This window comes from Columba livia, chromosome Z, assembly GCF_036013475.1.
Source record: "Columba livia isolate bColLiv1 breed racing homer chromosome Z, bColLiv1.pat.W.v2, whole genome shotgun sequence".
Taxonomy (NCBI): Eukaryota; Metazoa; Chordata; class Aves; order Columbiformes; family Columbidae; genus Columba; species Columba livia.
The window spans coordinates 1,937,182-1,964,008 of record NC_088642.1 but is presented as its reverse complement, the minus strand read 5'-3'; the positions used below and the strand labels follow the sequence as shown (position 1 = coordinate 1,964,008).

General features: G+C 47.8%; 1 long non-coding RNA gene across 8 annotated transcripts in view; it reads right to left on the bottom strand.

The window, feature by feature from the left end:
• LOC110363733 (uncharacterized) overlaps nucleotides 1-18,039 on the bottom strand; it is a 53,617-nt gene extending 35,578 nt beyond the window's left edge. For 7 of the 8 annotated variants that reach the window (XR_010469146.1, XR_010469147.1, XR_010469152.1 and 4 more), the window contains exons 1-4: nucleotides 10,092-18,039; nucleotides 7,140-9,834; nucleotides 3,156-3,348; nucleotides 514-679 (exon numbers count right to left, since the gene is read on the bottom strand). This is a non-coding gene — a long non-coding RNA (uncharacterized LOC110363733). Of the gene's footprint in view, nucleotides 1-513; nucleotides 680-851; nucleotides 943-3,155; nucleotides 3,349-7,139; nucleotides 9,835-10,091 lie in introns of all 8 variants that reach the window. The other variant, XR_010469148.1, reaches the window with a different exon arrangement.
• Nucleotides 18,040-26,827: the final 8,788 nt, after the last annotated feature.

Below are 26,827 nucleotides of genomic sequence, written 5' to 3'. Positions count from 1 at the left end.
ACGAGTCCATAGACTTCGAGCACTAATTTGTTCAACTAAACCTTCCCTAATGAGCCATAGATGTGAGCTGAGAGCTTGTGCTTAATGGCTGTTAATTCTTAACGTAATGGGTCTGAATCCTATGGTCAATATTTTCAACTCTTATTATTAGCTGGGCCTCAAACTTTTTCCCACAGAAGGTTTGGCCTCATGTACCTATTGCCAGCACATCTTTTCTTGGCCACCTTGCACAGACACCCAACAAAGTAGCCACAGACTTCATCAAATAGTGCTTCTAGGAAAAAAAGTAGTTAAAAACTCAGCTAACGAAGCCAAAATATAGTTTTACTGAGACATCTTTAGACAAGCGAATAGGGAGAAAGCAGCCAGAAGCCAAGTGCTGATTAAGATGTGAATGTTCACACAGGCTTCAGGAGGACAGGGCTTCACCTGTCCCAAGTCCACGTGCTGTCCCACCACCCAGTCACAGAGAACAAGGGAGAACCACACACAACCTGAGCTTGGGCTCCTTACCTGCAAGGGTCACAGACTTTGCTCGAGGCTGTTTCCTCTTCCAGATGAGAGGAAACAAAGCTGCACGATGTTAATTACTGGCGAAAAGAGAAGGTGATTCCAACTTCTTTCCAGGAGAAAGAGCAGCATGTACCAGCCAAAGTGCTGAGCCAGCTAAGCACCATCTCTGTAATTAAGCATAACCTTAAGAAGGTATTTTCTTGTTTTCTCTACTTTTATCTTTGTTCATTTACTCCAAATCTATGTTTTTAGTGTCATGCACTCTTTGATCTGTCTGCCTTGTCCAATGGTACAGTTGGGTGAGCGTGAGGTGAGACATAACAAGGTTTTCTCCTCACCTGGGGCTGGTGACTCTTCCAACAGGGATACAAGGACGTGACTCCCCAGCGCTGCCTCCAAACGCACTGGTTCAATGGGCACTGAGGTTTGCTTTGGGTCAGATACGAGAATCATTGAGTCATTTGGGTTGGAAAAGACCTTCAAGATCATCGAATCCAACCATTAACCCACCCCATGTCCCTGAGAATTCATCTCTGTGTATTTCCAACCCCTCCAGGGCTGGTGACTCCAGCACTGCCCTGGGCAGCCTGTTCCAATGCCCCACAGCCCTTTGGGGAAGAAATTGTTCCCCAGATCCAACCTCAACCTCCCCTGGCGCAACTTGAGGCCGTTTCCTCTCGTCCTGGCGCTTGTTCCTGGGGAGCAGAGCACAACTCCCCCTGGCTCCATTCAACCTCCTTTCAGGAGCATCAGCTGATGCTCTTCAGAACTTGTCTCCAGTTTTTAAATGCTCTTTTTGTTTTAGCTCCCCCATCACCACCTGTCTCACCACGAGCCGTCTACCACACACAAAGCCTTTCAGCTCCACCACGCCACAATGGGCAACTTTGCACATAAACCCCTAATGTATCATACAGTAAAAACACCAACCTCTTGCTTTGCATTTTCAAACGCGACTTAGTGAAGCAGTTTCCTCTTCGAAGTCACACGATGGGTCTATTCCTTATTTCGTGCCCAGAGACACCCTTTAATCTTCAATTACTACAGCTCAGGGCAGCAACCCACCCTTCATGATGTCTCTTTATCACTGGACTTAACAGTAAAAAACAGGGCTGACGATACTGAGATGTCAAAATTCTTATTCCAAATTGCTCCATGTTCTGCAGAGCTTCATAAGCAATAAGCCACCTCCTGTCACATATTGTCATCCCTCACTATCTCCTTTTTCAACAGTGGGGTTGAGGCTGCGTGAATCAGTGACTTGTAAGATAATACGTTCTGTTGAACATCTTTCTTGATGATTTAGGTGAGGGGATTGAGGCCATCATCAGCAAATTTGCTGCTGACACCAAGTTGGGAGGGAGTGTGGAGCTGCTGGAAGGCAGGAGGGCTCTGCAGAGGGATCTGGAGAGACTGGAGAAATGGGCCCATTCCAATGGGATGAAGTTCAACAAGGCCAAGTGGCGGGTGCTGCCCTTTGGCCACAACAACCCCTGCAGCGCTCCAGGCTGGGCACAGAGTGGCTGGAGAGCAGTCAGGCAGAAAGGGACCTGGGGGGACTCATGGACAGGAAGCTCAACAGGAGCCACCAGTGTGCCCAGGTGGCCAAGAAGGCCAATGGGATCCTGTCCTGGATCCAAACCAGCGTGGTCAGCAGGACAAGGGCAGTGATCCTTCCCCTGTGCTCTGCATTGGGGAGGCCACACCTGGAGTGTTGTGTTCAGTTCTGGGCCCCTCAGCTCAGGAAAGAGATTGAAGTGCTGGAGCGGGTGCAGAGAAGAGCAACAAGACTGGGGAAGGGACTGGAACACAAGCCCTGTGGGGAGAGGCTGAGGGAGCTGGGCTTGTTTAGTCTGGAGAAGAGGAGGCTTAGAGCTGAGCTCAGCACTCTCTAGAACTACCTGAAGGGCAGTTCTAGCCAGGTGGGGCTTGGTCTCTTCTCCCAGGCAGTCAGCAATAGGACAAGGGGGCATGGGCTTAAATTTAGGCTGGAGATTAGAAAGCAATTCTCTGCAGAGAGAGTGGTCAGGCATTGGAATGGCTGCCCAGGGAGGTGCTGGACTCACCGGCCCTGGAGGTTTTTAAACTGAGATTGGCCATGGCACTTAGTGCCATGATCTAGTCAATGGACTGGAGCTGGACCAAGGGCTGGACTTGACCTCTGAGGTCTTTCACAACCCTGTCAATTCCGTGATTCTGTGTGACTCTGTAATAATATTATTCTGAGTAAAAAGCGATTTTACCAAGTTAACCTTTCCAATATTCTCTGGATGTCCAATTCTAGCTAAATAATAGTCTGGGGCACTTTAGAAATGAATAAAATGGACTGAAAAGAGAAACATTTCCATCTTCTTTTGATAAAGGCTACTGAAAAGCTGCTCTGCATGGGGCTGATGTTTTCCCCTCCTGGGGAAGATGTTAAGCACAAACTCTCAGTTCCACACGTTATCGCTTCATGTCCAAAAAAAAGAAACCATCAGCACCATCGTATCCATTCGCAGAGCTGGAAATACGCTCAAAGAACCTCGACAATCCCTTAGGAAGCATCAAACAGCAGAAAATAATTCTGTTTCCCTTCCACATTATCTTCGTAAATTAAAATCACAGCCAAGTGGTGGGATTACATAGAAGCTGAGCCTTACGTGTCCAAAGCAGACTGGTACATGATGGGATAGCGAATTAAATCAGAGCTGAATCACGATTCTCCACTCCTACCACCCGCTGAGGTTCATGGTGTTTAGAGGTTTCTTTAAAATCTTCACTCCTGGGCATCTTTGTGTAAAGGGAAAACACAGCTGTCGCCAACATAAAACCAAAACTTCTTTCTTGTGGATGCTGGAAAAACAAGAATCAAAGAGCTCGAAAATTAAAAGGTAAACGAGCCCCACTGAGTATGTTATTCAAATAAGCCACTGTGATTTCAAGCAATTTTCTGTGTTGGGAAGAAGAGACAGGGAAGTGATTAACTTTTAACTAATTAAAGCGAGAGAGCCAGGGCTGAAGCTGGTGTTGAATTCAAACGCTCCTGTAAGACAGATGTGACTGTTCTAGGAGACACCTTCACATCTGGAAACCGGCTCCTGGTCAAGTTCAAGATCTCAGCCCCTATAAAGTGTTAAAATAAATCCATTTGCCAAATTTTGGGGAAAAAAACAGTTGCAAAGCATCTGTTTCAGCAAAAAATCGTAGCTCCTGCTGCTGTGATATTTGAAGATTAGGCTACAGAGATGCTAATCAATGGGATAATTTCAAGGGAGATCGTTAGAAGGGACAATTTTATTATTGTCAGATTATAGCATTTACCACACAACATCAACTAGAGGTGAAAAGCTCTATCTAGGAGATACAGAGATTGGGTTGAGGGGAAAGAAATAAGGGAAAAAATCACGACTGAGGATGTGGATTTCTTCAGAAGTCGTGGTCAATGGGCAGAGTCCAGTTGAGGCCTGGATCTAGTGCAGTGCCTCAGGGGCAGTGCTGGGGCCGGGATTGTTCAAGATATTCATCAGTGATTTGGCCGAGGGAATAGAGTGACTGTCAGCAAGTTTGCTGGTGACACCAAGCTGGGAGGAGTGGTGACACGCCAGAGGCTGTGCTGCCATCAGAGACCTGGACAGGCTGGAGAGTTGGGCGGGAAAATGTAATGAAATAGAACAAGGGCAAGTGTAGAGTCTTGAATCTGGGCAGAACAACCCCAGGTTCAGTGTAAGTTGGGGAATGAGCTATTAGAGAGCAGCGTAGGGGAAAGGGAGCTGGGGGTGCTGGGGACAGCAGGGTGACCATGAGCCAGCACTGGGCCCTTGTGGCCAGGAAGCCAATGGTACCTGGGGTGGGTTAGAAGGGGGTGGTCAGTAGGTCCGAGAGGTTCTCCTGCCCCTCTGCTCTGCCCTGGGGAGACCACACCTGGAATCTTGTGTCCAGCTGTGGCCCCTCAGTTCCAGCAGGACAGGGAACTGCTGGAGAGAGTCCAGCGCAGCCACCAAGATGCTGGAGGGAGTGGAGCATCTCCCGTGTGAGGAAAGGCTGAGGGAGCTGGGGCTCTGGAGCTGGACAAGAGGACACTGAGGGGGGACTCATTCATGTTTACAGATATCTAAAGGGGGAGTGTCAGGAGGATGGAGCCAGGCTCTTCTGGGTGACAACCAGTGATAGGACAAGCGAGAGTGGGTTCAAACTGGAACACAGGAGGTTCCACTTGAATTTGAGAAGGAACTTGTTCCTGGTGAGGGTGGCAGAGCCTGGCCCAGGCTGCCCAGGGGGTTGTGGAGTCTCCTTCTGTGCAGACATTCCAACCCGCCTGGACACCTTCCTGTGTAACCTCATCTGGGTGTTCCTGCTCCATGGGGGGATTGCACTGCATGAGCTTGCCAGGGCCCTTCAACCCCTGACACTCTGTGGTTCTGTGTGAACAGCAAAGTATTAATACACTTCAATCAGCAAAATTGACTGCACTCATTAATAGGTTTAAAACCCCCTGTTTTATGAACACTTAAATGCAAAAATTATATATTTGATCTTTTTCAAGTGTTTCATCAATATGAGATTGCACTGGGGGTTTTCTTTGAACAGCAACAGCCGATGGCAGCAAATTCCCCGGCGAGCATTTCAAGGAAATGAGAAGCATCTCAGCGCATGTCGAAAGCTTCTTCTGTCACTGCATAGCACAAGAATATCCGCTGAATTAATACTGCAAAAATCCCCCTCTCGGGTGCTCTGAAATTTTCTCAGAAGACGAAGCCCCACGGATTTCTCTGTAGTGATAAATTTCTGTGTGTCTGTCCAAAGTAAGATAGCTTTGCAGGATTAACTTAGAGAAAGCCTCCGTAGTTGGGCTTTCTTTTAAATATTTGTGTGATGATAGGTTTCCCACTCTCCAAAGATCTGGAGAGGGAGCGGGGACCCATCCCAGCTGGCAGGACGGGATGTTTTAATGGTATCTGATACTTTTACAGGCTGGTGCGTTCCCTCTACATCCATCTTATCCATCTTACGTCAACGGCATCACGTAAAGCATCGCTCAGAAGCCACCTTGGTTATAGAAGCACAGGATGGTTTGGGTTGGAAGGGACATTTAAAGCCACCCCTGCCATGAGCAGGGACATCTTCACCAGCTCAGGTTGCTCAGAGCCCCGTCCAGTTTGGCTTGGGATGTCTCCAGGGATGGTTCATCCACCACCTCTTGTTGTCTCACCAGTTGACTCCCATTTCAGTTCTCATGGACCAAAGCTTCACCAGCCGCAGCGATACCTCCAGAGCAGAACACGCTCAGCCCAGCTCTTGCTCTTGTTATTCATAAACCCTAATTAGAAAGTACTTTCTCCACCCATGCAGTATGCAGAGGAGTTGGTTGCATCATTGGCTTTGATGTTGAGCTACATCAACCGATTCGGCCCTATCCACGGAGCTGTTTGTCCAGGAGAACCCCAACCCAGGGAGGAGATCACGGACCTGTAGGATACCAGCTCAGAGCTCCCCTTGGACACGGGATGAGCAGGATTGTGCCATTTTTTGGAGCAGAGCCACGAGCAATCATTGCTACCAGCTCTCCCTTCGAGTCAGATTGGAGAAAGTTATTTTCTAGCTCCTTTCATAGAATCATTTTGGTTGGAAGAGACCCTCAAGATCATCGAGTCCAACCATTAACCTGACTCCGGCACCAAACCATGACCCTAAGAACCTCATCTATACGTCTTTTTCCATATGAAAAGGCCTAAAAATGTGAATGAACCCGTTGATATGGCTGAGACCAGCTGCACTTTGTGTCTTCAGCCTTCCCAACACATATATTTGATGGGAAATGACTTAGTTCAGCGTTGGTAAAGCTCAGAATAACATCCAGCCTGGCGCAATGGTTCACAGGTGGACAAGTTCTTTTAGGTCCTGAAGAACAGAAATACTAGAACACTATTTGCTTGTAGAAATCCTTTAATTCAGCCTGGGACTGCCCTTCCTGAAGCTGGTGTGGGGTTATTTACCCAGGCGGAAAATCACAGGGTGTAACCAGGTGGGAATAACGTGACCTCAGATGGGATCTGATCTGGTCACCGGTCAAACAACCGGCCTGGCAGAGCAGCCCGTGGGGCCAGATGATAAAGAAAACCCTTTCCCTCCTTCCCTGGAGGAGAATTCAACGTGAAAGCGACTGTGACTCCTTGCAGAGCCTCCAGGCAAGGTTGGAAGATGCTGAAGATGCTCCCGCCTTCCCAATGCACATGAGATGCCCTGTGCCATTCCCCCGTGCTACTTGGTGGTGGGATGGGTGGTAAAGCCACGGAAGATTAGGGAGAAAAACACCTATTTTAGGCAAAGGCAAGGGTTGTTAGAAGGTTAATGAAAGAGAAAAGTCACCATCCTACTCACAGCTCTTTAACAGGAGCATAGTTGGACCACTGACATCTCTTGTCCTTCTGCTATCTACTGTAGGTGGAGAAAAGTCCATCTGAAGACCTACCCAGCAGCTGTAGATCACATCAACAGCCCCCTGAACACACAGATGGACCTTGGCGAATGCTTTCGCTCCCTGACAAAACTTGGATCAAATTCTGTTGGGAAATGGCTTCAAATATTGCAGACAAGGGAGGCAGCTCCCACCTGCTTCAGCCCAACACCCTGTGGGTCGCTCTCACCTCTTCTTTCCCATTAAGCCACTTCTGAGTTGATGCCAGGAGGTCGCCGCTCTGTCATTTGCATCCTCCTCATCGTTATCTATGGATAACCCTATGGATAAAAGAAGGATCGCGTCATCTTTGGTTCTGGGATGTCTCATGCGCACCAGAAGGAACACAGAGAATAATATAAACCAGAAATATATCCCAGACCTGGCGACCTCGTAGCCACATAATGAGAAACATTTCTCTCTAACCAAAGACTTCCAGGGATAGAAACATTAAGAAATGATCTTAATGCTAAAAATTGAGACAAATTCTTCCAACCCCAAGACAAAGATTATATAAATCTAGGAATTGCTCCCAGGGGTGGAAAGGGATAAGAAGCATCTCGTCAGGAGGCCACGCAGAGGTGGGTACCACTCCAAAACCACCTCGGCTAAGATTTTGGAGGCGACCAGCCCTGCTGTTTTACCCCAGTCCCCAATAGCAATGGGGTCCCAGGGTCCCCATCCCGGCCAGGCAGCATCATTGGGGACAACGGGCAGGACATGGGGGAGCAGGAGGTAAAAGCTGCTCCAAAGCACCTCAGATAAATGTCACAGCTAAAAATCCTCCAGGCAAATCGCTCCACAAACCCCAAAGCTTCTGTGTGTAGGAATTTTGCCATAACAGCCCCAGCAGGTATGCGGAGCCCACGGAGAATTTCCAGGACTGTATCTCACCCAGGGCAGCAGTGATTCACGCTTCCAGCATGGTTATTTCCCCCCCCCCCGCTTTCTACTTCTTCCCCTGCCCCATCTACATGACCCAACGCGGGCGCAAAACTATAGAAGCTGTATTAATAATCGCCTTTTATGTGGGTTTAATGATCTCTCTGGATCTGCCAGCCCGCAAACTTGAAACTCTTTATGAATGTGACTCATTCCCAGAGCAAACGTTCATTGGCCGACAAACTCTCCTGATTTCGCCCCGTAAAAGTCCTTTTCCTATTGGAAGAGAAGACCTGAGGTGTTACCTACACTGCAACTTGAGTTCACTGACTCCGAATAACCCCAGATACCGGTAGCATGTGATTTTCTTCTCATTCATTCATCCTCGAGCAGCCTGGTAATAAACACCGGTCTCCCCAGCAGAAACCTTGCAGAAATTCCCTTTGCACAGACACGCTTTCGACTTTTGCACCCGATATTTCAGAGCAAGACTATCCGCAGGACTAAAAATAAAAAACAAGTTATTTTTCTTCCCAAATATATTAAACATCCCGACTTGTTACGGTGCACTTAAAGGATTTCGATGAAAAGCCTCAATCTGTTTTGAATCAGCATCAGATCCCACTTAGGAGCTGGTGTCTGACCTGGAGATAAATGACGTCCGGTGAGAGATGAACGGATTGGAGAAACGATTCTAGATTCAAATACAGGCTTTGCGAGTGGTTCATAAAGCAGAAAGCTGATCCATATGGATGCTGCACGGTTCAGCACCGGCAATTTCAGGTGAGCCGAGGTTCCTGCGGTATTAAAACTTCTCGAATTGCTGCATTGTACAAAAATCCCCCCAAATTCCTGCTCTCCTGCCTCTCCCAGAGCTGCAGATGGATGAAGGAGCAGATTAGAGTCTCATGTATATCCTCAACTATCTCTCCCAACACAGAAAGAAATCAAAAAGGAGGAATTTCCTGCTTAAAAAGAACTTGGCTGGGGTGTTAAATTCAACCCCTGGACACAAGTGATGGGCTCAGCTGCTAAAGAGAAAATGATTAACAGGGTAGCATATAGAAATGTATAGATTTAACCTCCCGAACAAGCAAGTTTTTCAAGTTTACCATGTACATGGCCCTAGATGGGCGTCTCTTTTGTATGTGTTTCTGTATTTGTAGCACCACATGGAGCATCTCCCACCAGGACCTCGGTTCCATTGGAGCACAAATCAGCCCCAAAATCTGGACCAGCTCATTTCACCGACACATTTACACCGGTTAATCTGCTTTCTAAGAAAATCCGGAGCGAAGCAGACACGTGAGATGTAAAGGCATCTATAAATTGCTTCTCTGCGGAACAGGCCGTAATAAAGAACATCACTACGGCTCACACATGGAATAAAACATCTTGGATGTGTGCCTGGAACACGGCCACCTGCTGACAATCCACCACAACATTATATACATGGTGATTTTACCTTCCTATTACGCATCCCCAGGGTGTTCCTGAAACAAGACTGTGTTCAATTATATTAGGTAACCCTCCTTTTTTTTTGGATAGGCATTTATTTCTTCGCTCCCTCCCCTAATTTACCTGCTAAAATGTTAATTTTAAAACATAACTTTTGTTCTACGCGCTTCTCAAATGCCTTCAGCATCCTATGCTGATTACACAAGTCACCAATACATTTTTGTGAGCGTAGACGTCGTTCTCGAGTATTTTTCCTCCCTTTTCTGGCTGGTACCAGCAATGAAAATAGAGTGGAAAGCCCAAATGTGGATGGATGGAGAATGAAAAGAACGTCTCTTCTGTAGCTCCACACTTGGGATGCAACAGCCCCCTCACAACACATTATAGATTTCCTGTCACATAGGAAAGGTCACTCACGTCACTATTTTTTCCATGGTGTATTTGCACAACATATGTGGCTTCTCGTTGAGCTGTGACCACGTCAGCGTTGGCAAATTCCAGTGTTGGCCTCTTCTGCAAACACCCACTCCATTCAACAAACGGCACTAAAAATGACATTAAATCATGTGAAATGTCACCGGAGCCAAAGCACACGCACATGGATATTTTTCTAATATACTCATGAAACAGAGAAAATCTTTAATCACCACAGATTAGCAAACCCCGTCTGTTAAAAGACTAAAAAAACCCCAGTTTTAAATAGAAACAAACATAATTATTTGCTCATCGTGACACTAAGGTCAGTCCCGTCCTCCCACCGAGCTCTTTGTCATCCAACCTCACAGAAGCCAAACGTGCGTACAAACTGTTGGGATCGGAGCCATTGGTGTGACATCCCCGTCCCGCATCCGTCGCACGTTTCGGAGCTTTGTCCCCCGGCCAAGGTCCCTTCCAACCCAAACTGTCCCGTGATTCCACGATCGTCTCGTGTTGAGCGGATGGGCGCCCCTAGAACTGATAACAAAAGAGGCGTAAAGGTCCCAAAAGCCCCCAAACCTTGTCAGCGACAACATCTGGATTCTCTGAATCCACATCAGGGCTTTGATTTTCTGCCATTCACCTCCAAGATAAACTGTTCAACGAGCTGCATCAGCTCTTAGGTAGAACAATATATCACTATATGTGTTTGAAAAAACCTGAAAGACACGGATGTCTCGGTTTTCCAGCACTGCCCCACGGTAGCGTGCATGGCATTCTTTCCTAGAAGCCTGCTCGAGTCATTTTTTGGTTAGATCATCTCTATTTAAGGCTGTTCAGAAAAGACAAGCAAGGGATAATCACCGCTGGATGAAACCCAGAGCGCTACCACAACGTCCAGCTGTTTGCTCCCTTCATCGCACGGAGATCGTCCCGCAGCGACGCGCTGCAAACACAGGCAGCGGGGTTTGTGGTCTTTTAATATTTTGCTTTTTCAGAAAGAGCGAATATCTCAGGAAACCATCCAAGGCGGGGAGAGACGGACACGGACGTGCCAAAACACGATGCACGTTGGACACCACTCCCCATTGCAACCTGCCAACGCGTTTCTCCAGCCGGCTGCTCTACGAGACGAGTTTTTCCATGGTCTGGGATCAAATTCAGAAGCGGCGAGATGTCCAGATGGTTTCTCCGCCGGGACAGCAGCAGATACGTGTCTTCCAGCTTGGAACCCACAGTCTGGCTTTGGGTCTCTGCATTGACTCAGAGCGGTCACTCGTTTTCCGAGGAAAAACCTTACACTTTGATGGGAATCTGGTTGGAAAAGCTAAACTCAGCACAAGTAGAATCACAGAATGGACTGGGTTGGAAAAGACCTCAGAGATCGTCAAGTCCAAGCCTTGGTCCAACTCCAGTCCATTGACTAGATCATGGCACTAACTGCCATGGCCAAGCTCAGTTTAAAAACCTCCAGGGCCGGTGAGTCCAGCACCTCCCTGGGCAGCCATTCCAATGCCTGACCACTCTCTCTGCAGAGAATTGCTGTCTAATCTCCAGCCTAAATTTAAGTTTAAGCCTTGTTGTCCTATTGCTGACTGCCTGGGAGAAGAGACCAAGCCCCACCTGGCTAGAACTGCCCTTCAGGTAGTTCTAGAGAGTGCTGAGCTCAGCTCTAAGCCTCCTCTTCTCCAGACTAAACAAGCCCAGCTCCCTCAGCCTCTCCCCATAGGGCTTGTGTTCCAGTCCCTTCCCCAGTCTTGTTGCTCTTCTCTGCACCCGCTCCAGCACTTCAATCTCTTTCCTGAGCTGAGGGGCCCAGAACTGAACACAACACTCCAGGTGTGGCCTCCCCAATGCAGAGCACAGGGGAAGGATCACTGCCCTTGTCCTGCTGACCACGCTGGTTTGGATCCAGGAAGGTGCCGGATGGACTCTTATCTCCCCCATCACCTTCACCCTTGTTTTGCGACCCATTTTTTTATTTGCTCAGCAGGTGTGGCCAACTTTTGTCCTCCTTGGAGAGCCACCAGCTGCTCCAAGAGACCTCGGTGACCGCCACGTTCCATACATTCCGGTCGCAATAAAATTCGAGCTTGAGTGCGAGTTCAGCCCAGGAAGGAACAAGAGTTACAGAGGGTTTAGCCTGGAGTTGCTCAGATCTCAGCCTGGGCTCGTTGCCAGAAATAAAAAGCTTCCTGTAAGCCCAGTCTAGAGACAGAGCTTAGTCACAGCGTGGATTTGAGACAGCTCTGAAGGGGCTCCAAGAATCCCCATGAACTTGAGCAAGGACAAGGTGGGATGGACATCAAAGACTCAGAAAACAGCACTAAGCAGCAGGTTTGGGGGTTCAAAATTGTAAATTCAGGTCTGAACTCTGCCTAAAGCCCATCTTAGGCCCCTAAGCTTTGTGGTGGGTCACGCTCTGGGGCGGGACAACCGCTTGGGCTCTCCCAGTGCTTGGGCTGAGCAGCATGAAAGCAGCAAAATCTGTCTCTATCTCCAGCACAGAGTTGTTTCCTCACCTCCCGTGCCTCAGTTTCCCTACCTGCTACAGGAGCCCAACAGTGCTCTGGGTGAAACTCACGCCACATATGAGGCCCAGGCATCACTACAATGTAATTACAACAATTTTCCTCATTAAACGTGGCTTTTCCTTCTCTGCCGAGAGGTTTCTCTGCTCACATCACCGCTGTTCCAGCCATGGCGGTCGGTTCCCGCACCGTATTTCATTTGGGGACGTCACACAAAGAGCGTAGGAAGCGCGGGGGGACCAGCCCATTGATCTACAGCGCCCGGAAAACCCCGGCGTGCTCGCTCCTTCTCGCCTCTTTGTAGTCGTGACCTCTCCGTGGCGAGGCCAACTTGCTCCTCGATGGCGTTTCAGAGCTGACCAGGGCACTGAATGGAGAATTAGCCAGAACACAGCGTCCTTTGTCAAAATACTGATATATGTCAATGGAGCAGGTTACTTTTCCAGCTCTCGTACCCATCAGCAAGTACGGACCTTCCTAGTGCGGCAGAGCCAGAGCGTAACAACCCCCATTTCTGTGTGAAACACAAGCCGTGTTCCTCCATCCCGGCAGAGAAATCCGATTGCTGCAAATCAAACAATCAACTGTTTGATATTTTGCAGGGCAGGAATGTCGTTTTATCGTCCCCAGGAGGCTCAGGGGTTTCACGCCACCTCTTCTTGCTGCCAGGTTACTATCACTCAGCTGGCTTGGGGACCTTGAACATGGCACAACAGCCCAAGCTGGCAGTTCCTCCAGACCCCAACAGCTCCTCTTGCTCCTTGTCTTTGTTTTCCTGATGTTTCTTTGCTCTTTGACTTTTCAGAGTGTGGTGATGCTAATTGTCAGCGGGCTGGAAACCATCCCAAGAAGCTGGCACTACTCATGGGACTTCATTATCTTGTATATATTGAACACTAAGGCTGCACCTCGAATCCTGAGCTCAGTTTTGGGCCCCTCACGCCAAGAAAGGCCTTGAGGTGCTGGAGCGAGTTGAGAGAAGGGAACGGAGCTGGGGAAGGGGCTGGAGCACAAGTGTGATGGGAGCGGCTGAGGGACCTGGGGGGTTCAGCTGGAGAACAGGAGCTGAGGGGACACAGGGACACAAAGAAACGGCCTCAAGTTGCGCCAGGGGAGGTTGAGGTTGGATGTGGGGAACAATTTCTTCCCCAAAGGGCTGTGGAGCATTGGAACAGGCTGCCCAGGGCAGTGCTGGAGTCACCAGCCCTGGAGGGGTTGAACAGACACACAGATGAGGTTCTCAGGGACATGGGGTTTCGCGGACGCAGCAGCAGCGCATTGGGACCTCCGTTCATAGAACCACGCCACTTGAAGCTCAGGACTTGTCCCATGTTTTGGTCAAGCTTAACACAAAGATCAAGGTTTGACTGAAGGACATGGAAAGATGCTCCAAGAGAAACCCCAGGCTTTCACGTCGTGGTGTTTTAGCAATTAAGAGTCTTGCAACACTATCCCATGGTGGAAAGCAGTTGAGTGGAGCCACCAAAAGAAAAAGCGGGGTGGGATTTTGTTGGATGAGGCCCCCGTTGCACGACACAACTCTATTTTTCCCTTGTAGTAGCAAATACTGGAGCTAAAAGGCAACAAAGATGAAAGCCAAGGAATGAACAAAGGAAGAGGAGGAGACAAGGGGAGAAGGATCAGAGGTTAAAAGGCACCCAGAGCCTCATACAAAGCACTTGGCTTTTTCATCTTGGCCTTGATCAAGAAGGCCCATCTCGCTTTTGTACGGTCACAGGCCATATAATGCCTTGTTTTCTTCACCAAAAAGAAATACAACCCCAGATCTTTGCAGATACCAGCTCTCACATCAAACCTGAATAAGGGTCACATTTTTCAAAGAGGTCGGAGTCTGTTATATTCTAGACCGAGGACATAAGAGGACCCAGAAGATCTGGGGTTTCTCTGAAGTTCTGCTTTCCACGTGAATGTAGATGACCAGTTTAGGACCGCTCTCCCTCTACCGTGCCTCACATTGGCAAGTTTTAAAGCAAATTGGCAAAAAACGAACAATCTCTAAGAATTAGCTATTCTACAAGGTTTCTGGAAGCCTGTGGTAGGCAGAACCCAAAGAGAAGGAGAAACCCTGGAGGTGTATCCATTTAAGATCCATCTATGGGTCCATATCCTATTAAATATTGGAGAAACACACAGCAGAGAGCCCTTAAAACTCCTTGTCCAGAAAGCTTTCAATTGTAGAATCATTTTAGTTGGAAATGACCTTCAAGATCATCGAGTCCAATCGTTAACCCAAGTCTGGCACTGATCCATGTCCCTGAGAACCTCATCTACAATAAGTTGCAATGGCCACAGACAGGAAAATATCGATGGACAGCAAGTGAATCACAGAGATCTCACAGTCAGAGTGTCGGCTGATTTATCTCTTGGGGTTCAACACCTTACCAACACTTATTAACACCAGAAGCACTAATAGTTTTGGTGGAGTCCAGAATAAACGCCCCATTATTTAAAAACACCTCTGCAAAGTGAAGTTCCCTGGGGAACTTTTTTCCCCTAAAGCTGCATTTAAAAAAATAACCCACGGTGACCCAAATCCCTAAATTTAAACAAGAAAATCAGCTGTTATTGAGAAAGTAATATCGGTATTTTCAGCCGGTGAAGAGGAGGGTTCCTGATGTAGCCCGGAGCTCCTCTATCACAATAACGATGCTCCGGAGATCCGTGTTAACTTATGCGGGAAGAGAATACGCCTCACCAGTCTCCAACTGGTTCAACTGGTGGGAGGTGTGATGGGTGCAAGCCGTAGCCCATGCCGAGGCTTTATTTCACGCACCCTGCCATCCCGCAATACCATCAACCCTAAAAATGATGTTGGTAAGAGCAAACGTATCTTAAGAGCGGTTAGTAGACCTAAAATAAAGAGTTAGCCCCTAACTACTGCTGGAGAGGTCTATACATTATCGAATTATAGAAGAATTTGGGTTGGAAGTGACCTTCAAAGCTCACCTAATCCAACCTCAATATATTAATAAATGTCGATATATGAGATTACAGCCCAACAGAGATGGGTGCTGGTCTCAGCCACGAGGTTCTCCCGGTTTAGGTATTTTTACACAATATTTCCTACATTACATACATATTTATATAGTTATTCCTTACTTTCCTGCATGAATAGAGCCCGTTTCCAAGCACATTACACACACGTTATGCGGTGGGTTAGAGACAGTAATTAAACAGTTTGGATCCCGATCCAAAATGACAAAAAGCTGTAACCACGTTGTTACTGCAACCCTGGTTTGGGTTGTCCCAAAGCACTGTCTTAAATTAATAACAAGGTTCAGCTCGCTGGAGCGATCCCATTTGGATAGGACTCGAAAAAAGAAGGTGTCTCGATACAAGCGGTGACTTCTTACTTCAAAGATACAACTTACAATGCGTAACTGTACTGGTGGGGAGGAATCAGTGTGAATTTTCATTCCTGGATTAGTCACGGGCTCGTTTCCCCATGCGGTTCAGAGCTCAACAGAGGCAGCGATCCAGACCACGGGATTATTAATGAGTGAACGCGAAAGAGCCCAAAACGACTCTGGGTTTCCAGACTGAGTTTCAGGGATCGGCACTCAAAACAACTACCGATTTATCTGCGATTTGAATTCGGTTTAGTTGGGAAATCTTGTTTAGGCTCAGCTTTTCTCTCAGCTGACAGCCCCTTAGTCATCAGCGTTAGAATCGAGTACGCATTGCTACAGGTCTTTATATCATTTCCCCCTCATTGTAACTCTCTAATCTTTCCCTTCGCACAAAAAGACGGTGACACAAACCAAATCACAAGGCCGAGATCTGGGATCAGCACAATCTGGGATCAGCTCAGCATTCCTGTACGTATTCCAGCCTCTATTGCAAGACTCTTTTCCACACCGGTGTTATGAAAGAGCTTGCGATAAAGTTGCTGACTCCGGCTTTTTTCCCCATGTTCCGCACCCCTGCAATACATAAATTAAAGGTTCGATACAGAAATTAAAGGTTTGATAGAGAAATTAAACGCTACCCAACCCAATTTTGCCCTCAGCATCTCCCCACTCCTCTCCCCCTCACTCATTGGTTTATTTTTCCCTCGCAAATAAACAGTTGTGACTCAACATTGAAATCCAGACGCCGCTTTTCCACTTTGCTTCTCACAATTTGAGACGTTTCCCTTTATCCGTCGTTGCCCCTTTCGCCTCCAAACGCTCATTGCACAGACCCGATCACTTGGCTTCTCACTCTTAGGCGCAACTCAACCATTCTTGGGTGTTGATAAACAGAGCTTAATGTTCTTCTATCCTCCCAGTTTAAAGATCCAATTTCTTGGTACTATATTTCAGATCTATCGCTCTTCCCGCACCAGCCAAAGCCGCACAAGTTTCTCCCTTTCCCATCAGCTCCTGGTAGCGGAAACATCAGAAGAAGCCAAATCACAGGGACAAGCGTTGGGTGGTGGAGACACCAAAAAAGGTTCAGATTTCCCAATTTTGGAGCACCTATGGAAAAAGAACCACTCATTTTTCCTTCATGTGTTGCCTTTGATTCACGTTGAACACGGCCCAGTGGTTCCTGTCTCCATTTGCTGGATGCAAAACCCTCATTCGAAAGCCACAAGTTGACGGTAGTTGTGTCTGGATGTTCCATGAGATCACAACATCAAATCAGTTGTATTTGTGTTCTTTTAATCAGAAATAATTCTCCCATTATTTAAGAAGTGAGTTCCAGAACCATATTTTTCTTTAAAACAGAAATTATTTCAATTGTTTCTTAAAGATGATTCATTTTCCAATCAGCAGAAATCATCAGATTGCAGAAACTATCGTAAAAACCTTGCCTTGAGTAAATAAATCGAAATAATACCCAAGAAGTCACACCTACCGATTATTTGAGGCCACACGAATTTGTAAGCACCTATATATATATTATCTTAAAAATCACTTTGCAGTATTAAATGTAGCATTTATTAGGTCACCATTTCCCCGAAGAGATGCAGAAGGTACTAAAAAAATCATGAATGTAACTTTAAATATACTTAATACACATAAAACGCCTCATTTGTAAAGATGCTAGAGCTGGATATTTCTTGCAACTTCTTCCTATCGCATCTGTGTTCTTTTTCTTTCCACTAAACCAGCGGTATATTTATTTCCTGTGGATTTCTTGAAACAAGGAGACTTCACGCACCATTTGGCAGCTCGTTGCAAGCAGTTTGTACTTGAATTTCCAGAAACGCGGCGTGTTATTTACCCTGATGGTTGCAACACATTTCTCTGTGTAAAAGCTCCCTTAGATTTCACTAATCGTTGCCTTATTTTTTTGAATAAACAGCTGCTAAAGGCAATAAGAACATTGCAGGGTAGGAAACACACTATATCAATCTCTTTGACATTATTCCCAGAAACACTTGCTGCAAAAATCCATCTTCATTTTTCTTTAAGCAAGTCAAATAGTATTCAACGGGAAACGCCACGTGATCGCAGAGTTAAGAGTTGATATTCCACATCTACAAGGTTTTGGCAAGAAAACAAGAGCTTGCTTTAAACTAAGCCCATTGGAATAATATTTAGGAAACAAATAATAATCCTGGACAATACATCCCTACAGAATCCCAGACTGTCAGGGACTGGGAGGGCCCTGGCAAGCTCATGCAGTGCAATCCCCCCATGGAGCAGGAACACCCAGATGAGGTTACACAGGAAGGTGTCCAGGGGGTTGGAATGTCTGCACAGAAGGAGACTCCACAACCTCCCTGGGCAGCCTGGGCCAGGCTCTGCCACCCTCACCAGGAACAAGTTGCTTCTCAAATTTAAGTGGAACCTCCTGTGTTCCAGTTTGAACCCATTGCCCCTTGTCCTGTCACTGGTTGTCACCCAGAAGAGCCTGGCTCCATCCTCCTGACACTCCCCCTTTAGATATCTGTAAACATGAATGAGTCCCCCCTCAGTGTCCTCTTGTCCAGCTCCAGAGCCCCAGCTCCCTCAGCCTTTCCTCACACGGGAGATGCTCCACTCCCTCCAGCATCTTGGTGGCTGCGCTGGACTCTCTCCAGCAGTTCCCTGTCCTGCTGGAACTGAGGGGCCACAGCTGGACACAAGATTCCAGGTGTGGTCTCCCCAGGGCAGAGCAGAGGGGCAGGAGAACCTCTCGGACCTACTGACCACCCCCTTCTAACCCACCCCAGGTACCATTGGCTTCCTGGCCACAAGGGCCCAGTGCTGGCTCATGGTCACCCTGCTGTCCCCAGCACCCCCAGGTCCCTTTCCCCTACGCTGCTCTCTAATAGCTCATTCCCCAACTTACACTGGAACCTGGGGTTGTTCTGCCCAGATTCAAGACTCTACACTTGCCCTTGTTCTGTTTCATTAAATAAGATATTTGACATTTGCAAAATGTGCAGCTCACCCTGCATGGAGAAAGGAGCTGAAGGTATTTAGTGGACATTAACATCTATATTCTGCAAGTGGCAGATGCAAAGGGAAGGGATTAATGTCCCCTGACATCAACCACCTCAAAATTGAACGCCTGATCGCCCTCTTGCCTTCTTGTTTAACACAGATTAAAGTCACTGTGATGTGCAGGTCCCCCCTTCTCACTCCCTAGAGGGTGTAGAAAGCACTCAAGTGTCAAATTTAACTAGGGGGCTGGAATTAAATCAGAGGTGACCCGCTCCTGAATGCACGTCCGGAACCAACGTGCATCAGAGTCCCTGGAAAAACAACAGCGGTAATTCTAGAAAGGGGTTTTTAGTGCTTTGCTGCTGCTGCCCAGAGGTTTGGGGGGCTCAGGATGGGGAGGAGGAAAAAGCAGCTCATCCAATGTCTTATTTTTTACTTCTTTACATGGCAAACGCTGGTTTTCCGCCCACACTGCCAGCTCCGCACAAACCTTTTGATTCTTTTTCTCTTTGAGAAACAAAGCGCAGATGCCGGGCCGGCCGCTGCCGAGCGCCGCTATTCACCCGCCCGAGCGGCGGCGGAGATTGGGGCTCAAGTTTCCTCCTAGTGAGACATGGGCTGACTCGAGCGCAGCCAATCTGCGGCCGAGGCTGCGGATGATGCCGGAGGGGAGGACCGAACACATTCCAGATGACGGAGCAGCCGCCAGGCTGAGTAAGCCCGGCTCTGCTGAGCCTGACCTCGCTTGCACCACCACCCAGTCCGCCTACACCTTCTGGGGATGCTGCTCAGCTGCAAATTCCTCTTATTTTAAAAAACATTTCTTAGTGGTTTATACTTAATTTTTGCTTTTCTTCACCCAGTTCCAAGAATTTTGCGTTTCCTGTCGCCGCGTGGTTTGTGTTCTGTTGTAACCGCAGGCAAGTGGAAGGGGTTTTACAAAACAAGCGTTGGATTTCGCAAGGCGGGCTGAGCTCGGGGGGCAATATCACCAGCAGCACAAAGGGAAATCCCGTCTGTAAAACAGCATTTCAGATTAAATACGGTTACATGGAAATCGTACCGAAAGCGGCAGGGCTTGCTGGCTGAGCTGAATCCGTAACTCAGACACGTCTTCCCTGGATGAAGAAAATTCGAGGCAGACACAAGTTCCATGGTCAAGTCTTTTGAAAGGTGTAACCTACACAAAAAAATCCCATTTGGGGTGGATTTGTCATTGCCAAAAGAAGCAAACCAGCTGGAAGGAGCTGGCTGGAGCATTTTCCTTCATTGCCTGAAGCATTAAGTACAACTTCATAAAGAAATTTTGTGGTACTGAGATCGATAAAATCCTTTAAGCTTTAGATTTCTGTCTTTGCTACATCCACGTTTCCTCCTCCTCCTCACCCTGAGATTTTGCATTAACTACAAACAACTAACGCAGCACAAATAATGTAAAAACCAAAATAAACGCCCTTATAAGAGTCATTAAAAGTATTATTAACACCTGTTCCCAATTCAAGTATGAAAATCCTCCTCGACAAATAACACACACTTGTACAACGCAGTTTTTTAATCAGTAAAAGCCCTTTATCGCCTTATTTTGATCTCCGACAACTGTTGCTTGGTGACGTTTCCATGGTCTCCAAGCTCCTACCAGTGCTGGCCCTCAAGACCCAGTTGTCACCCTCAAGACCCAGTTGTCACCCTCACGACCCACTTGTCACCCTCACGACCCACTTGTCACCCTCACGACCCACTTGTCACCCCCATGACCCACTTGTCACCCCCATGACCCACTTCTTGAGAACTCTGAGGAGTGGAAATGAAATGTTCAGAACTGGTTGTGTAATTTGTGCAAAATAAGTTGAGCACGAACTTAGATACATCTCTTGGATGACAAAAAGCTTCTAGGAATCCTGAAGTCCCAACAGACGTCCATCCATCCATCCAACTATATTTATAGGGACCTTGACCTCAGCCCAACTGAAATTAGTGGAAAAAACACCATTAACTCCAGATCAAAAGCACCGTCGAACAGCCCAAACCCACATTTCACAAACTGTAGTTGCCCAGTATCCCCATCCTTTGCCTTCAGGTGGTGGGTGGCCTCGTCCAAGGCCGGTTTTGCGTGTAGGACCTGGTTGTCCCAAAGCAGAGCCCTGTGGGCATCAGCAAGACCTTGGGCTAAGCTCAGCCCGTCACTAATCCCACCTCTTTGGAGGAGATGCTGGAGCCCTTCTAAGCAGGGTTTTAGGCCAGCATAGAACCACAGAATCGTTTTGGTTGGAAAAGACCTTAAGATCATCAAGTCCAACTGTTAACACAGCATGACCAAGCCAACCACTAAACCATAGAACCATTTAGGTTGGAAGAGACCCTCAAGATCATCGAGTTAACCCACCCCTGTCACTACCCCATGTCCCTGAGAACCTCATCTGTGTGTATTTCCAACCCCTCCAGGGATGGTGACTCCAGCACTGCCCTGGGCAGCCTGTTCCAATGCCCCACAGCCCTTTGGGGAAGAAATTGTTCCCCAGATCCAACCTCAACCTCCCCTGGCGCAACTTGAGGCCGTTTCCTCTCATCCTGGCGCTTGTTACTTGGGAGCAGAGCCCGACCCCCCGTGGCTTCAACCTCCTTTCGGGTAGTTGTAGGGAGTGAGGAGGTGTCTCCTCAGCCTCCTTGTCTCCATGGCCTGTGATTGGCCGTGGGACATGACTACAGGGACACGCAGTGTCACGTCATGGGTGCTCCATCAATCACGCAAGATCCCACAGCCATCCAGCCTGCAGAAGACCTCACGCCACCTGTCGAGTAAAGGAGCCGTAGGTAGTGACGGAGCAGGTACAACCAGCCTGTCGGGGAGCTGGTTGCTGAGCTAGGCCAAAAACCGAGCTCAAATACGGTCCAAAATAAACAACGGGATAATCCACTCCTCTGCGGAACAGTTTGTTTAGGACATGGTGCTGAAACCTCAAGTGCATTACAGCAGCGACACCATCCTGAGAGGCAGCTCTGCTGTTTGGAAGGGTACACATTCATGGGTTCTATGCGCACCTACCAAATGCAATAAATAGGTTAAACCCAGGAGAACGGCCATGATTTATCCCACAGAGTGATCCTCAGTCCTACACAATTGCTCCAGTTTTCTTCAGCATTCATAAATGGCTGAGAAGGAACCACCACAATTCCAACTGGGAGGTCTTGCATCCACTGCAAGGAGGACAACAATCATCTCTGCCATTTCCTACAGGGCAAGGAAGAATCACAGAACAGGTGGGGTTGGAAGGGGCCTTCAAAGCTCCCCCAGTGCCCCCCCTGCCATGAGCAGGGACATCTTCACCAGCTCAGGTTGCTCAGAGCCCCGTCCAGCCTGGCCTGGGATGTCTCCAGGGATGGGCAATCTACCACCAAGAAGACAGGTTGCTCAGTTCCTTAAACCGCTCCTAAAAATTATATATAGCTTTCCTTATTCTAGCACTGAACTGCACTCCTACCACGTAATCTTAGAGCTGAGACTGGATGAGTCCCACCAAGTTTAGCATCAATATTTCTATACGTGCGTAATTGTGCTTATCTCATCCAGGCGTTGAGACCTGAAACGGGAGGAGAGGGATCTCCTTCACTCCTCAGCACAAGGAGAACTTGGAGAAGACAACCAAGACGCCTGCAAAAGCCAGCGATGCCTCAGCTCCCAAGCTGTGGGACCATCAAACCGTCAGCACCTGCAACAAGCGCCTCTGTAAATCACACGAAACACTTTTCGAAACACAGTCGCCATTAGTAGAACATTATTTTCCCTGGACGAGTCCTCCCTGTAGGTTTTAATCACAAAATCTCATGGCTACAAAGGGACAGTTACAAGTTTTCCAGCAGTTTAACAAATACCTTGATAAACTTCAGCGTATTTCTGCTGGTTGGTAACCTAGAGGATTTTAGTTTTATCAAATAAACGCTGGTTGCCACTTCAAAACATGCCAAACTGACGCCTGTGCTGGCCTCAAAAATCATAAATTTAACATTAAGAAATAAAACTTCCCCTCAGACAAACAACAAATGCATTTGTTCGGTGGTCACTGAGAAGACTCATTAAGAATCAGACTTTGCAAGCGCGACACACACCAACGTAACCTCGTCTTACCTCACCTGGGGCTCGGAATGTGCTCACAGTGCGGTTGTGCAGAAGTAGAACCGGGCTCAAGTGCCAGGTCAGGATGAATCAAGTAGTTACCCACACCAGTAAGGACCTACAAAGCAGTAAGGACACACAAACACTCCTAAAGCTGCAGCACAACAGCCACAGCCCTATTTTTAGGAGCTGAGGCTTTTCCAAGCTAAACAATTCCACCTCATGCGGAGAGTCGTTTCAGAATTCTCATGTCCTTTATTTCACAGGAAACTCATTTTCTACTGCTCAACTTTTAGCCAGGAGTTGACCTCAGAGCTCTGCTCCTGAATTCAACCCAGGGCTCAGCCTAAAGTCGGCAAGGTTTAAGTTCACCACAATCTCATTCCAGCAGCGGCACAATTAGGTATCGCTGCGGCTACTAGAAGTTGGACCACCTAATTGCACAAATGTCTAAGCAACAGGTAGTGTGAACAAGGGGAAAACGGAAGAAAAAAGATATAAGAGCTTCAAGTGACTTCTTCTCCATCACGCGTGCGCTGCTGGGAGTCGCCGACACTCCCCCTTCCCTCCCAGGAAAGTCACGGTGAAATCCTCCCCGTCTCAGAAACCGGTGATTGAGACTGAAATGACACAGGTGGGAGCGACGGGAAACAACAAGCGGAGCGAGAAGCAGCCCTTCTTTGAAGTTCAAGAGTCATATGTCCAGCACAGAGAGATCTGGAAGCTATTTTAAGAGGGCACCAGCTCATGCCACACAATGTGTTGAGCAACATGAAGTTCTTGTGAATCTGACTCCTCTAGGGCACGGTCACCAAGTTACTACAAACTCAGAAGTTCCTGGAGGAACTCACGCTCTGTGGGCAACAGGCTTCAGATCCATAGCTGTCCTGTCCCTCGACTTCAATTTACTCCATGCTCAACCTACTCCATACTCAACCTCATACTCAACCTACTCCATACTCAAGTCTACTCCATACTCTACCACATACTCAAGTCTACCACATACTCAAGTCTACAATCAGTCTACTCCATACTCAAGTCTACTCCGTACTCTACCACATACTCAGTCTACTCCAAAGTCTACTCCATACTCTACCACATACTCTGTCCACTCCATACTCTACCACATACTCAAGTCTACTCCATACTCAAGTTCATACTCAAGTCTACTCCATACTCTACCACATACTCTGTCCACTCCATACTCTACCACATACTCAAGTCTACTCCATACTCAAGCTCATACTCAAGTCTACTCCATACTCTACCACATACTCTGGTCTACTCCATACTCTATCACATACTCTAGTCTACCACATACTCTAGTTCATACTCAGTCTACTCCATACTCAAGTCTACTCCGTCTACTCCATACTCTACTCTCTTCTACTTCCCCCTGAATCTCAAGTATTTGAATACTCACACTTGCCGCTGTTGGAGTAAGAGTCACAAACGCCAAATTCTGCTTTTCATCCACCACAACTTTACATGTTTTTCTCCAAATTAGTTCAACTTTACCAACTGTAGATTTGACGAATTATTACTCTTAAAATACGGTTTAGAAATTTCTGGAGTTTGGTGAGTATATTTTTTCTTGAAAAGAGCATAACTTTAGTTTTGTGTAGGTGAAAAACTTTAGCCTTGTGAGTAGCAAATGAGTTAATATTCAATTCCGTGATTACGAGTCCAGTAAATACAATTTCTCAGTGCCCTCTTGTCCCTACTCCGTAAAACAATAGACTCTGGGGTCTGTAGTAGCAAATACGTGTTGGGATGGCGGCACCTGCTTGGTTAAAACCCACAGAAGGAGAAACAGGACCTGAAATTTCGTGTGACTCGGTTTCAAGGTTAAAAAAAACTTGTGAGAAAAGCTGTGCTACCATATGGAGGACAAACACCTTTGTAATAATAGGAGTGAGATCTGCAGGGTGTTGAAAATGCACCATCCAGTGGTAGAAAGCTACATCTACATTGAAGAGTAAATTTCACGCTGCTTTACGAGTTTGTGATGATAACACATTCATAAGTGATCTGGAAAGTGAGGTGGACATCGTGACATATTTATATGTAATTATTCAGGATGACCCAATTTGACTTGCACAGCTCAAATTACACACGGCTCGCAAAAAACTGAGGGATAAAAAGGGGAAATAAAACATTATGTGCAAAATAAAGTGCATGAAGGGGATCGTTCTTTACTGTACCTACGCAGTGATGAGCTCTGAAACAACTGTATCTACACAGGGACGGGATCCTGGAAAAACAGCGGCCAGTTCTCTGAAAACAAGAGTTCAATGATTATCCACAGTCCAGAAGGAAAAGGGAATTGGTTCTTACAGAGCTAAGAAAACATCTTGCTTTATAAAATCAGGGCGGCAACTGCATCTTGAAGAGTGAAACCTCAGTACCGCTAACTTGATAAGATACGGTAGAAAGAGAGATATTGTGCCAGATGAACATCTGGTTGCTGCCTTATGGCAGCTGTTTGTTTTTGGAGCAAGCTACAACTTGTTCCTGAGATCTCGTTTCATCCAAACGGCATCTACGTTACGTCAAATGATTCATGTTGAACTCTAGTGCCTGCGAGGGGCGAGACGACTCGCTCGGATGTGCGCTCGGCAAATGAGGTAAGAACAGCCCCGTGTTACGTGACCCAAAGAGATGGTACTCGTAGACGAAATGAAGCAATGAGATGCTATATTTTTGCAGTCACCACACGGCAATGCAATGAGGTGCAACTGCTCCCCTTCCTGGAAGGCTGGCACAGTTACTAGAAAACTCTAGAAACTACCCAGTAAATACCAGTTATACCTCAGGCAGGAAAAACAGCCTATTGGAAAACAAAAACTGGCTTAAAGTAACAATTCTCAGTGGTTTACTTTGAAAACAAAGAAAACAACAAAGAAAACCAACCAACCAGCCACCAAACCAACCAACCACACCAACCAACCAACCACACCAACCATGCCAGCCAACCAACCAACCACGCCAACCAACCAACCAACCAACCACGCCAGCCAACCAACCAACCATGCCAGCCAACCAACCAACCACGCCAGCCAGCCAACCAACCAACCACGCCAGCCAGCCAACCAACCACGCCAGCCAACCAACCACGCCAGCCAACCAACCAACCACGCCAGCCAACCAACCACGCCAGCCAACCAACCACGCCAGCCAACCAACCAACCACGCCAGCCAACCAACCACGCCAGCCAACCAACCACGCCAGCCAACCAACCAACCAACCAACCATGCCAGCCAACCAACCACGCCAGCCAACCAACCAACCAACCACGCCAGCCAACCAACCAACCAACCACGCCAGCCAACCAACCAACCACGCCAGCCAACCAACCAACCACGCCAGCCAACCAACCACACCAACCACGCCAACCAACCAACCAACCACGCCAACCAACCAACCACGCCAGCCAACCAACCAACCACACCAGCCAACCAACCACACCAACCACGCCAACCAACCAACCAACCACCCAACCAACCACGCCAGCCAACCAACCAACCATGCCAGCCAACCAACCAACCACGCCAGCCAACCAACCAACCACGCCAGCCAACCAAACAACCACGCCAGCCGACCAACCAACCACGCCAGCCAACCAACCACGCCAGCCAACCAACCAACCAACCACGCCAGCCAACCAACCAACCAACCACGCCAGCCAACCAACCAACCACGCCAGCCAACCAACCAACCACGCCAGCCAACCAACCACACCAACCACGCCAACCAACCAACCAACCACGCCAACCAACCAACCACGCCAGCCAACCAACCAACCACGCCAGCCAACCAACCACACCAACCACGCCAACCAACCAACCAACCACCCAACCAACCACGCCAGCCAACCAACCAACCATGCCAGCCAACCAACCAACCACGCCAGCCAACCAACCAACCACGCCAGCCAACCAAACAACCACGCCAGCCAACCAAACAACCACACCAACCACCACACCAGCCAACCACCAAAATAAATAACAAGCGAACCAAAGGAATAAGGAGCGAACCAAAGGAATAACGAGCGAACCAAAGGAATAACGAGCGAACCAAAGGAATAACACCCACCCC